Here is a 14,759-nt window from a genome sequence, read left to right on the forward strand (position 1 = left end):
GAAGTAGTCTTCTAGACATCGGCATCATCTCCTCTATATCGCTATCCCAAATATCTCTTGAAGCATCACTCAAACTTGGATCCATGAATTCGTCTTCCTCACTCTCAAGCTTCACCGTGTCACCTCCACAAGAATTGCCACTCTCCTCCTCTTGGCGACCGTTCGCCCCTTCATTAGCCTTCTCCGAGTTGGGGAAAAGCAAATCAATTTGAGCCCATGAGGGGAAAGCTCCTTCCTCACTAATCCGTCCTTTTTTAGCCATCTCATGGTATTGGGGGTAAAGAGCATAGTAAGTGTCCACGGAGGTCTCATATTGACGGTAGTGTAAATCTTGCAAAATTCCCGTGACAAAGTCGTCACGGGGGAGGATGAAGGGATTTGGATGGTTATATGGTTGGTAGGGAAAGGGGTAGGGGGCACTTTTATCTTCTCATTTTGGGTTTGTTGTTCTTGTTGTTGCGGTGGTGGGTTTTGAGGTGGTGGAGCTTGCTTTGTTTGACTTGGGATTAGGTAGGAGGGTATTGGGGACATTGCGAACTCTACAAGGGTCATCATCCTAGAAACATTCTCCAACCTAAACTCTATGCATATCACTTTGTTCACGGTTGTAATCTTCAAATAGCTCAAGAATTCAAGCACAAGGGACCGATAGGTTGGTTCATACATGCGAAAAAGGGTTGAAAGACCAAAAACCTCAAAGAGAGCTTCCACTTGGTGAAAAATCCCAAGCTTTCTCAAGGTAGCATGACATAGAAATTTAGTGGGAAGAATATTCTTACTTAGAAGCCGGTGGAAGACTAATCTCTGTGCATCATTGAGGAATTCCACATTTGAGAAATCATCAAGCCTTGTGAGATCTACAATCTCTACATGTTCCCTTCTAATGGTGTTGAGATGGGAGGTAGAAGAACTTCCCATCATCCTTGGTCTTCTTGCACTCCTAAAAGAGGATCTCCTTGGTGCCATTCTTGATTCTTTTGTTGGGTTCTTTTTATTTGAGAATTGCTAAGGATGTTCCTTGTTGATTGAGTGTTGGAAACCCTAGAAAATTGGGGATTTTTGATTTTGTGCGTGAAGAGAGTGATTTGGATATGTATGGGAGTCATAAGTAGGTGGGTTTTATAGTGCAATTGGAAGGAGTAGTGATGTGTCACTGTATGTGTGGTGGGGTGTATTTTAATTAGGAAAAATCGGGTCAAAATACCGTGAGAAGACGAGCGGATTCGAGCTGAAGACGCTCGGATTCGTGCTCCACGGGACGGGCGGATTCGGGGCAATACGCCCGGATTCTGCCACAGAGAAAATTTCCAAAATTTTGACGCCTCAAGACGGGCGTCTCGAGCATGAGACGCTCGGATTCTTTTAAGGCAGGACGGGCGTCTTCTTGAGAAGACGGACGGATTCTGCTACAGAGATTTTCTTTGAAATGCACAGGTAGAAAGACGGGCGTCTTTCTTCAAATCCGGCCGGATTCCTCAAGACGGGCGCCTTCTTTTCTTGGACGCTCGGATTCGACCTCAGTCCAGAAATCTTCAATTTCTCAGCGTAGCTGGACGGACGGTTTATCCACTAAACGCCCGGATTCCAGCAAGACGGCCGGATTCCAGGGAATCCGCACGGATTCAGGCTGCGAGTTTTGACTTCTTCTCCTTTCTTAGATGCGTCCCCACACTTGAGCATTTGTTCCTTCCTTCATTCAAAAATCATTAGTAACCCTCCCTTACTTACGCTCATGAAAAGAGTTCATGTTATTTATTAAAACAAATGCAATAAATAAATACAAGTTAGAGGGTTAGTATATTTACAAGTGGTGGTTTAGGGAGGACTCCACCAAACTCTCCCTTAGATGGTCCTTTCAAGGGGGAGGAGGCCCGAGGTAGGTAGCCTCGACCTCTCCAACAAACGCTCCTTCATAGTAGGGCTTCAACCTTTGACCATTTACCTTGAACTTGCTTTCATCTTCCGCCTTGAGTTCGAAATCTCCATATTTTCCAACTTCGGTTATCACATAGGGACCCATCCATCTAGAGTTCAATTTTCCCGGAAAGAGTCGGTAGCGGGAATTGAATAGAAGGACTTTGTCTCCCTTGTACAAGGCTTTTTGTCTAATTCTTTTATCATGAAGCAATTTTGTTCTTTCTTTGTAAATCTTTGCATTCTCATATGGTTGTAGTCGGAATTCCTCCAACTCTTGGATTTGAATCATCCTCCTTTGACCGCTCAAATTGAGGTCAAGATTAAGTGCTCGGATTGCCCAATAAGCTTTGTACTCCAATTCGATTGGCAAATGACATGCTTTTCCATAGACACGCTTGTAGGGGGAGGCTCCTATGGGAGTCTTATAGGCCGTCCTATAAGCCCAAAGAGCATCATCAAGCTCTGTGCTCCAATCTTTCCGAGTCTTGTTCACAACTTTTTCAAGGATTTGCTTGATCTCTCTATTTGAAATTTCCACTTGACCGCTTGTTTGAGGATGATATCCCAAGCCGGTTCGATGTTGAACACCATATTTAGTCAAAAGGGATGCAAGCTTCTTCTCATGGAAATGTGTTCCTCCATCACTAATGATCGCTCTAGGAACTCCAAATCTTGGGAAAATTATCTTCTTGAAAAGCTTGGTGACCGTTTTTGCATCATCAGTTGGGGTGGTAATTGCCTCCACCCACTTTGAAACATAATCGACGGCCACAAGGATGTACTTATTCCCATTGGATGTCACAAAGGGCCCTTGGTAGTCGATTCCCCAAACATCGAAGATCTCTACCTCTAGAATGCCCCTTTGTGGCATTTCGTTCCTCCAAGATATATTCCCCGTTCTTTGACAAGCATCGCAATGAATGATGAATTCTCTTGTATCTTGAAACATTGTAGGCCAATAGAAGCCCGATTGGAGAATTTTTGCAACGGTTCTCCTTGCTCCATGGTGCCCACCGTAGGGTGATGAATGACATCCTTCCAAGATTCCTTGGATTTCCCATTGAGGGATGCATCTCCGGTAGAGCCCATCACTACACTCCTTGTAGAGGTTTGGGTCATCCCAAAAGTACCTCTTCACTTCGAATAGGAATCTCTTTCTTTGGTTGTGGTTCAAATTTGGAGGGAGCACTTTTCCAACAATATAATTGGCATAATCGGCAAACCATGGGGTGATGTGCCTTTCAAGTTGTGTTTGAATAGCCATCAAAATATCGTCGGGAAATGAGTCATTGATCGGGGTTTCTCCATTTTCATCATGAAACCGGATCCTTGACAAGTGATCCGTCACTACATTCTCGGCTCCTTTCTTGTCTCTTATTTCCAAGTCAAATTCTTGAAGAAGCAAAATCCATCTCAACAATCTTGGTTTTGCCTCCTTCTTTATCAAGAGATGTCGGAGAGCACGGTGATCCGAAAATACAATCACCTTGGATCCAAGCAAGTAGGAACGGAATTTATCCAAAGCATAAACAATGGCAAGAAGCTCCTTTTCGGTTGTATCATAATTCACTTGGGAGGGGTCGAGGGTCTTGCTTATGTAATAGATGGCATGAAGAGCTCTCCCTACCCGTTGGCCAAGAACCGCTGCAACGGCGTAGTTGCTAGCGTCACACATAATCTCGAAAGGTAACTCCCAATTCGGAGGTTGAATGATTGGTGCCGAGATTAATGCTTCTTTGATTCTATTAAAAGCTTCAACACACTCGTCAAGAATTGGAATTGGGCATCTTTAAGCAAAGAGTGAGGGGTTTTGCTATTTTTGAAAAATCTTTTATGAAACGACGATAAAAACCCGCGTGACCGAGAAAACTTCTCACCCTCTAACATTCACGGGAGGTGGGAGTTTCTCTATCACCTCAACTTTAGCTTTATCGACCTCGATGCCCTTTTCCGAAATCAAATGACCTAAGACAATTCCTTCATTGACCATGAAGTGACACTTTTCCCAATTTAAAACAAGGCTAACATCTTCACACTTTTGCAACACAAGAGAAAGATTATGCAAACATGAGTCAAAGTCCTTTCCATAAACACTAAAATCATCCATAAAAACTTCCATTATGATCTCTAAGTAATCGGAGAAGACACTCATCATGCATCTTTGGAAAGTGGCGGGGGCATTACATAATCCAAAAGGCATCCTCCTATATGCAAAAGTGCCATAAGGGCATGTGAAGGTGGTCTTATGTTGGTCATCCGGGTGTATAGGGATTTGGAAGAATCCCGAATACCCGTCAAGGTAACAAAAGAATTTGTTGGAGGCTAACCTCTCAAGCATTTGGTCAATGAATGGTAAGGGGAAGTGATCTTTTCTCGTTGCGGAGTTTAATTTCCGGTAGTCAATGCACATACGCCAACCGGTGATCATTCTTGTGGGTATTAATTCATTCTTTTCATTTGTCACTACCGTGGTACCTCCTTTCTTAGGTACCACTTGGACGGGGCTAACCCACAAAGAATCCGATATGGGATATATGATTCCCGCATCAAGTAATTTCATGACTTCTCCTTTGACAACTTCTTGCATGTGGGGGTTCAATCTTCTTTGGGGTTGAATGGTAGGTCTATGGTCTTCCTCTAGATGAATTCTATGCATGCAAAAGTTGGGACTTATCCCCTTAAGGTCATCTAGACTATAACCTATAGCCTTCTCATGTTGTTTCAACACATCAAGCAATTTTCCCAATTGGTCATCATCAAGTCTATCATTAACAATTACGGGTTTGGTCTTTGATTCATCAAGGTAAGCATATTTCAAATTTGGGGGAAGTGGTTTTAAAGTAGGAGTTTGTACCTTACTTTCTTCCTTTGGAGTTTCATTGAGAATTTGCTCCATCTCCATTAGACATTCCATTCTCATAGCATACTCAACTTCACTTTCATCAACCACATCATATTCAAATCCCATGATGGGTTCCTCTTGCTCTTGAGCTTGTAAAATATCCTCTAGGATGGATTGCTCATCCTCTATGGGTTGACATGCTTCTACTAGAATATTATGCACCAACTCGGATTGTGCACGAGTTAGTTCCTTGTTAGCTAGAGCGGCCTCAAAGAGATCCACCTCCAACTCCCAATACATGCTCTTAGCCTCACTTGCTTCTAAGGCTTCTAATGCTTGCATGGGATCCTTGAAGTAAGGGATACTCAAGTGATCCTCTACAAAACAGTCTATGAAATCCATCTCGCAAAATATCAAACAACTTGAAAACGATTAGAGCGAACCTTGAGGAGTTTTACTTCCCCAAGGCGAAGAAAGACACAACTAATAACAATAAAAAGAAATCTAAATCAAACAAACACCGTCCCTGGCAACGGCGCCATTTTTGATGCGATCCCGCTAAGTGTTCACAAATTAAGATGTGGTCGTTGGGTCACGGTCGAATCAAAACACAATTTATAGCTTCACAAACAACTCTACAATTAGTAAAGAGGCAAATAAAGGTCGGATCCCAAGGGACGGGTATTGAAATGAGATTTCTATTGCAACTAGTGGTGTCTAAGGGGTGTCACAAATTGGGTTGATGTAGAAGGTCACTAAACTAAAATAGCAATGAAAATAAACAAGTAAGATGAATTAAAGGGGTGTGAACAATTGATTAAAGGCACTAGGGTGTCATGGGATCATAGGAGAATCATGATATATGATCATACAAACATGTTCTCAAATTATAAGCAAGCAATTATAGTTGTGATGGATTGAGTTGGGTTATATCTTACAATCCTAGGAAAGTTTGGGTCCCGGAGCCGAATCGATTAGATTGTACAACACCTACAAGTCGACTTAATCTTCCCTACTTAACAACATGCATGGTCTAATGAGACTCGAGTTGGGTTATGTCTTACAAGTCTCATTGAAAAGATAGGAGATGATAGTAAATGCAAGGATTCATAGGCTTAGCATTTCATCAAATATAACATGTGCATGAGTTGAGATCAAAATAGGCAAGTAAATAAAACATGAAAGCATATTAATTTAAGCATGAATCATTCCCCATGTTGGTTTCCCCTAATCACCCATTAACCCTAGCTAAGAGACTACTCACTCATTATCATGTTGATCATGCTAGCAAGGTTGTCAATCATACCAACAATATGAAACATGATGAATAAATGAAAGTAATTAACAATAATTAAAAAGGGATTAAGAGATTATACCTACTAATGATTCCAATAATAAAGCAAAGATAAAAGAAGTACTTGAATGCTTGATTGAGAGGTTGTCAATCTCACAACAATAACCCAAATAATCTTCAATTACCCAAAATAAAGGATGAACAAAAGAGAGATTAAAGAACTAAAACTTGGATTAAAACTTGATTAATACTTGATTACAATATTAAAGAGAGATTTGATTGATATTAACTACACTAATTATTGATAAGAAGAACATGCTCCTCTAATTAGACTAATGGGGTATTTATAGTGGAAATTAGGGAGGATGCATTAGGGTTAACTAAGGGCTAAACTAAGTAATTACACTTTTAGATTGAGCAAGGAGGAGCCGGTATTTTCCGAGAGAAGGGCTTCTTTCTTCGTAGCTTGGAGAAGACAATCCGTCTTTGTCTTTGGAATCCAGGGCGGAATAGGGTCGGGACGGGCGGATTCAGCGTTGGAATCCGAGCGGATTCGGGGAATCCGGACGGATTGTGGAGGTGGAATCCGAGCGGATTAGGGCAAAGCCGCTCGGATTGTCTTCAGCGGGACGGACGGATTGGTGACAATCCGCTCGGATTGTCAGTCAGCAACAAATCTTCTTCTTTTCTTCCCTTTTCTCCACAAATTCCTTGGGGATTTCCTTGGGGACTCAAGGATCCTTTCTCAACTTTGCTCTTCTACTATAATATGTACAAAGGCCTTCTAATCTTGTCTCTCCTTGATTCTTGGTCATTGAATTCGATCAATTTAGTCTCGTTTTGCCATGAAAATGCAAGATTCTTACTCCTTTCCTACCAAGGGATCAAAATCTCAAAGAATATGCAAAACAAAGAACTAAAGATAAGAAATGACCCAAATAAGCACTAAAAAGCATGGGAACAAGGCTAATTCGGGGGCTAAATATGCGCCAATTATGGTCACATCACATACAATACTCCAAAACTAGTTACAAGAGCACTAAAATACAAAATTAAAAAAGTAACTCAAGTTTGCTTCTAATATCAAGCTTCTAATACTTAAAGACAACAATTAATTATATAGTATACTACCGCTACAAGACTCCATTCAACAAACCAGCTCTTATGTCACCTCTCCAAATGTTCACAAGCTTCTTTCTAGTCACTTGTGTTTGGTAGCTGACAAGTTCCTTGAGGATGGGTAAGTACCTGAATTCAACTCCAGCAATCCAATTTGTTTTTAAATTCTAGGACAGCTGAATAAAAACCTGTCAATGTCATTATGTTATGTAAAAATCACACAGAATGAATGATAATTCCTTGAAAGTGGGCATCAATGTGCATAAGAGAGTACAGCTACATCAAATGCATTATAAATTGAGAAGGCATGGAATAAAAATGCGGAATGCTGTCATATAAGCAGCGAACAGTCATGAACCAAACAGACACAAACCAATACGAACCAAACAGACACAAATCATTGGTTGAGCAGTTTAAATAAAGTAAAAGGGGGTGTGGTATGCCTCGTTTATCGGTTCCCTAATTAGTGTCCCAAGAAAGTGTAAAAGAAGTGTGGTTGAGCAGTTTCAAACCATTGGTTCAGCTTACAATCAGCAGCAAGTAACAATTAGAGTGATATACTTTAAACTTCAAACATCAAAGCATACACTCTCACTGTCAATACTTGGTTAGGGTAGGAGCAAGTTCTATTTCGTTGCTTACTTCTCATAAATGAGATAGGTAATGACAAAAGCCTTGACCCCTCGTGGAGTCAGTGTTACCGATTTAATACTACGGAATAAACATCAATTCGGACAAAGACACAAGAAAACAAATACCTTTAGCAAGACAGAAAACAAAATAGTATAAACACTACTGCATTTGAAACCCAACATGTCTTGAATATCATATCAAGTTCTAGTGAGACAATTTTTGAGCATGTAGCTCCTCATAATCTTATATCGTTCCAGATTACATAGATAGTTGGCACGTTTAAAGAGGCTCAAAACTTGCATATAGAGCACAAAGCAGCATTATTTATAACAAAAACAGTATCAAAATTCTGGAATGCAAGTACGAGTCAGAGTTCTGTAACAAGAAAATCATTCATACATATAAGGAAGAGAATGAGAAAAACCACTAACATAGAAACTATTGATTGATAGAAAATGAAAGGCTAAAATATAATAAGTAGGCTTAAGAGAGTTAATAATCGATGAAATGGAGGTGGATTACCGGTTAACATAAAGTCAATATTACTGTTACAGAAAAAAAAAATCTAGAACGACGCAAAGCCGCTGAACTGCAGTATGAAGGCATGTATCAAAGAACACCACCAGCACATAATCAAACAACAGCAGCATATAATACATCAACATTATTCCTGGAATATACCTAGACAAATAACTGGTGTCTTCCCACATATTTGATAAGAATTAAAAAAAGAGACAGATTGATTCCTCCATTAGGCAGCAACGTCGCCTCTGCCAGAAGAAGAACTCAACTGACGTGCAACCAAGAACAACTGTGAGAACTCTATTATAGACTTTTAACAGGTAAAACTATTTTACGCTCTGTTACTATAAGGAAAAACAAAAATATCATAAGAATCCAACTTAATAGTTTCATGAAAGATCTTAAATAAAAAAAGGGGATGAAGCTCAACCACAATCATTGCTTGCTAAAAAAAAATCCGAAGTTCAAAAGCTCAACTTAATTTAACCAAGTAGATACGTAGAATAGATATTACTTACCATTAGTAGCTAACATAGACCTATTTGACCTAGAATGACTGCTTCATAAACTTGAAACATACTACCTGAAGGGACAACACAAGATATAGTGACAAATCTTACGTCTATGATATGAGCAAACAATTATGAAATATCAAAAATAAGTACAAACCATTAGATTGCATTATAGTCAATTATACTTTCAACATAACTCCAGTAATGGCTTGCAGCACTATTACTCTTGGACAGGGACCACCATAAGATGTAAGCTACGGTTGTTAGTTAAACTCGCGCAATTCAGATATATATAGATCCAATGCCCTAAGGTGTGGACACTGTGGAGTATGATGGAATTAAGCAAAACGGTCTAACATTCGACCCTCTACGCCCCCATTTGCGGGAGTCCTTAAGGCATCGGGATAACGTTCTTGTTGTACTGACACAATATAACAGAAAGGGATGAAAGACAAAAACACATAGTTGGTAGCTACTTACATCTTCAGGTAATTCATCTTTGATAGGTCTCATCTTCTCAGTCGAGCCGACCTTCTTAACTGCGCCCATTATATTTCTGAGCATTTCCCATGTTAGTTCAATCTCATCACAGAGTCTAGGCTAATCTACTTCGAACCCTTCTTGAGCAGCATCTAGAAGATAACCTAGAATAGTTCCTTCTTTAATTGGAGCCGATCTACCATGGATGTTCTATCATTAAAAAAGAAAGATAAGCATTCAAATTATAAGGCAGAATAAACGAGAGATTGATATCAAGAAAGGCCTATTATTGAATTTCTAAATAAGACAAAAAGCAGTTGGCTCAATCTTTGGACTGAAAGAGTTTGTATGTTCATTTCTCCATCCAATGATAAGTTAAGTGTTTGTGACACATTCCGAATTGCATGAAGAAAATGATGCCCATCGATTACAACAAGATGCTACAATATTTATAAAGTACAATGTTTAACCCTCTTGTTGGTGATATAAAGCTAGAAATTGCCAAGAAAGTTAAGGAAAACAAAGTATTTGAGAATCAAAATCGCTGGCTGCAGGTAGTCTAGTTTTCATAGAAGAACTTCAGAGCACTCAATTCATGTCCTAAATCTCTTAAACATGGACCACGTAAATACTTCTCACTACCTTTGAGGCTTATCTTTCACTACCTAATCCATTTGAATCCAGCTAATTGCTAAAGGCTTATCATGGGTAAAGACCCTAAGTTCATATAAAAAATTATACCTTTGAAACATCTACTCTGAATATATACTCAGACATGGCAAAACCAAAATTATTTATAAAATCTCCCCAGTGGAAGTTTAATCAAAACACAAAGGTTAAACATTCTAGGAAGATGGGGGCGAAGTTCAAATGATGTTCTATTTTTTTAGAACTTCAAAAGCTCGCTGAGACTTGACCTCTATCACTGTTATTCACAACTCGAGTCTCCATTTAAAACTACTAAAATTACAATAGAAACTGTCAGATATGTCATACATACCTGATTGCCACCGTCGATGTTAGCTAGTCTTACTTTTGTTGATGGTCTAACAAGTTCAATTTTCTTGATTGTTGCATTGCCACAAACAGCATATCTAAGGATCCAAAGTCAGGATCAGAAGATCAACGTATCCAATAAATTCTAGAATAATATAACGAAAACTAGAGAGAACAGAAACATGTGGCGCAGTTCTAGCAACTCTGGCTATTTTCATCAACTCTTCTAGAAGTGTGCGATAGAGCTTAACCTCATCCTAGTGAAAAATATGGCATATGAGTTAACAAGATTAGCATAAAAATTAAGTGTGAAACAATGAATCAGTATGAGATATACGTCGTCAACTTGTCATTCACTATTCATTCCAAAAAGGTAATCCACTTCAATTCTAACAGGTGTATACATGTCCTTTTCATGACGTTCCAATAGGTCATATACATTTTTCTTCTGAGTAAATTTTTTATATATAACAACTACACTACCCAAAATTTCACCCCAACCATCTTGCGCCACTTTTAAGATTTTTTAAAGCTAAAACGACATCAATTAAATACTTCACAATATGGATCACAATCCTATAATGCATCTAGCTTTACGCATGAGATCCTAAGAAGATAAGTAAAAACCCCCATCACAAACTGTAGTATTGAGGCAGTGAGGCACAAACAGAAGACATATATGCAATCATGAGGATGAGACAAGTGAATGAGCAACTTCAAAACGAAAAACTAGAAACTCTAATTTGTATTGAAGAGAAAATCCTTAATTTCATCAACCTTAATCATCGAATCTACTCAATCTTCGCCAAATACTTATAATGCAACATAATTTATGCTATATTTAACTTCAAATAACTGTACAAACATTACACAACTCATCCAATTTTGTATAATTCGAATTAAAATAAACGAATCACCTAAAAACCCTAATTAGTTAAATGTATTCAAGTTAGAGATTTTACCATGGGAAAGAGAGAGAAAAATTGCAAAGGAGGGATGAGCTGCCGTCAGACGCTCGTCGTGTATTACGGTGGTCGCGCCGATTGTTGTCAGGAAACAGAAGAGCGGTGTTTTGCCTTGCGATAGGGCGTCGTTTATCAGTGCTTCTTGTGGTGGTGGTGGTGGTGATGAGTGAGTCGTGCATCGATGGTTACTTGGTTGTCGCAGTGGAGAGTTGGAGGTCAATGGTAAGGCGGAGTGAGTAGAGCCATGAGAGTAGAGACGGAGGCTGATTGATGATAACTGATGTGGGGAAGTGTGGAGCCGAGGAGTATAGCTGGGCTGGACCTTTATGCAACCAGGTCGGTCTTCGGTCTTCTGTTTTTGTCTGTCCGGTCTCCGGTCCTAGCCGGTCTAAAACCCGGAGTACCCAGTCTAAGACCAGAACCGGATGTTCGCCAATATAAATTATGGGTGTAGGCATGTGGTCAGTTGTCATTGATGGCTGACACATGTAATTGAAATCTTGGGAAAGTAAATAATGGGGGTAGGCGGCGGAGACTCTTCGAGAGTTATAATAATAGGGTTTATTTCATTATATGTTTTGAAAGCTACCTTGTCAAGTCTTTTAGACTTTTACTACTCCGTACTACTTTCTCTTTTTTTTCTCTTTCCTACTCCATTTAAACTCTCCATATTTTTAATCTTTCTAATCATTTTTATCTCTCTAATTAAACTCTTTCATCTCCATGCGAAGGCTCCCGAATCCCGATTAGATAAAATTATAAAAACTCTCGTTATGATAATCTATGTTATAAACAGGTACTTGTCTTTCAAACTCACATTTTTTAAGTAGTTATGTCAACTATATACAATTATAAATGTAAATTTTTTTATTCTCGACTGTTTTTTTTTTACTCCGTATCGTTTTAATGATTAAGAGTAATATAATGGAGTATAATATGTTCTCTTTTCGGTCAAAATTTATTTTCTCAGTTACAATTTTTGATTTATCTTATATTCTAAAAAATTTTCTTAACAACGGGCACTTATTTAATTTTTTTCATTATTTTGTACAATATTGAATGAAAAAAATAAAAAAAGATGAAGATCGTGTCAACTGTCAATGTTGCTTTAGACGAATGAAATGGGAGAAGTGAATTACTGGGTTGCATTTTCTTACGTTTTGATTCTTGTTAACTAAAGAAAATTATAGAAAAATGAAGTTTCAGTATCAAGAATCGGTCGTTCCGGTTCGGTCCGGGTTTAGACCGGATTTTCGGTCCGGTTTCGGTCCGGTCTCTTGCTAAACGGTCCGGTCTGCGGTTTTTGTTTTTTTTGGTCTTCCGGTCTCCGGTCCAAGCATGTTCGGTCCGGTTCTGGACCGGTAAACACCCCCTACTTATGAGTTATTTGCGGCGTTTTTTCTATAAAACGCCTCAAATAGATTCTGGTTTAAAAAAAATTCAATTTGTATTTGCTGCTATTTGTCAAAAACGCCTCAAATAGAGAGCCGCAAATTAATGTTTTTCTACTAGTGCACCCCCACCTTGGCCGCCACCACCACGAAAGTGCCGCCCTGACCACGGTGGTTCAAACCACCCGTGGCCACCACCACGGCAGCCCCCACGGCAGTCGTCAACACCAACAACACCAACAACAACAATGGCGACAATACAACAACAACAACAACAACAACAACAACAAACAACACTCGACATCCCTCTTTCTCTCCTTTTTTCGCCACCAACAGCCGCCCCGCGGCCACCCGCAACCACAACTCTACTCCCCTCTCTTCCCTCAACTAAGATTCGCCCAAAACCAGACCCAAACCAGCCTGCAACAGCCCCAAAACCTCAGCCCTAACTGAGACACGCAAACCCCCAAAAACCCCTTCTTAAACTCGGTCAAACCCCTAAATGGGTGGTCAGCGGCGGTCAAATGGGTGGTCAAAGACGGGTAATAGGTGGGTCAAGGTCGGGACAAGTTAATGGTATGAATAAAATAATATAAAGGTTAGTATAAAACGGTTTACCTTACGATCTTCAGGCGAGGTGACGGAATCTCCTTTTCCTCTCTTTCTCTCTTCTCCCTTATCTATTGTGGATTTTGTGGTGGATTATGTTGGGATAAGGTTGGTAAGGGTGGATAAGGGTATGTATAAGCTGAGCGTAGTATGGTAAGTGGAGTGTATAAATACATGTATCGTATTATTATTATATTATTATATTATTCCATCTCAAGCCCAACTCGTTAAATATAATAAAATATTATTATTATATAATTATTAAATACGGAGTATTGGTGGTGATTGTTGGGTGGTGTTTGGTTTGTGTCGTGAGTGTTGTTGTTTTTAATGTCGTGAGTTGAGTAGCTAGGGAACGGTGGTGTGGCCGTGGATGGTGCTTGGTGCTGGTGGTAGGACCATGGTTGTGTTGTTGGCAGAGGTGGCTTACGGCGGGGGCTGGTGGCAAACTTGGTGGTTGTCGGGTTAGGGTTAATTGACACGTTTTTGGGGTTTGGGTTGTAGGATTTCACCATGGCTTAGATCGTGGGTGATGGTGGTTTAATTTGGGTGAGACGGTTTTAAGTTATGGATTTGCGTAAAGAATAATTAATATAGTTAGTTTATAATTAGTTTAATTATTATGTAATATAATTAGAATTAGTTAGTAATTATATTTATCATAATTGATAGGTGACGGATTTACTGAAGAATATTTTTAGTTGAATTGCGTAATTGGAGTATTTGCTGAAAAGGTAGGAAATCTACTCAACACACTTGTTTATTTAAGTAATTGGTTAATCGGTTTATGCAAGATGAATTATATTGATGGTTGTTACAAGATGGATGGTTATTACGGGAATTACTTTTAGTTGGTTGTCTTATGAGCATGTTGTGTTTGTCATTCTATCATGTTATGGGAATTGGCTTGATTATTATCATGATATTAGTATTGTGATTATATTCTATTAACATTAATGGAAGGATGGTGTTGGAGTTGTGAGTTGTGCATAGTAAGAGAGATTGCTACTGCCAGTTGAGTATGGTACGAAAGTACTACTGCTAGACAGTTGTGCATAGTACGGAGGGTACTACTACCAGTTGAGCATGGTACGAAAGTACTGCTGCTAGACAGTTGTGCATAGTACGGAGGGTACTACTGCCAGTTGAGCATGGTACGAAAGTATTGCTGCCAGATAGTTGTGCATAGCACGGTGTTGAGGGATTTGTGCTACTGCCGGTGATGTCAGTGACTTGTATGCAGTATGGTTGGAGGTGGTGATGATGGTTCATGGTCAGTTGGTTGAGCTACTACTGTTGTTTATTTGTTTATTTAATTAATCATTTGGGCTAATATTGTTGTTTAGATATTCCTACTCAACCATTTGGTTGATAGTGTATTCTGTAAACACCTGTAATGAACCAATTATTGGGGAGCAGATTGACTGACAGGTACTTGAGATTAGTTGACTTGAGAGCATGGGATGCGTGAGGACGGAT

The 14,759-nt window shown here is 39.4% G+C and overlaps 1 long non-coding RNA gene across 8 annotated transcripts; it reads right to left on the reverse strand.

Moving 5' to 3' along the window:
* Window positions 1-6,970: 6,970 nt before the first annotated feature.
* Window positions 6,971-14,759, reverse strand: LOC141626546 (uncharacterized). 8 transcript variants are annotated; one of them, XR_012536124.1, is made up of 5 exons: window positions 11,278-14,740; window positions 10,320-10,413; window positions 9,320-9,529; window positions 8,846-8,910; window positions 7,024-8,595 (listed from the first exon to the last, which is right to left on the reverse strand). It is a non-coding gene; the product is annotated as an uncharacterized LOC141626546 (long non-coding RNA). The 8 variants fall into 8 exon arrangements; XR_012536122.1 differs by having other exon boundaries at window positions 7,024-7,360; window positions 11,278-14,738; XR_012536121.1 differs by having other exon boundaries at window positions 6,971-7,360; window positions 8,487-9,529; window positions 11,278-14,759.

This window comes from Silene latifolia, chromosome Y (genome assembly GCF_048544455.1).
Source record: "Silene latifolia isolate original U9 population chromosome Y, ASM4854445v1, whole genome shotgun sequence".
NCBI lineage: Eukaryota > Viridiplantae > Streptophyta > Magnoliopsida > Caryophyllales > Caryophyllaceae > Silene > Silene latifolia.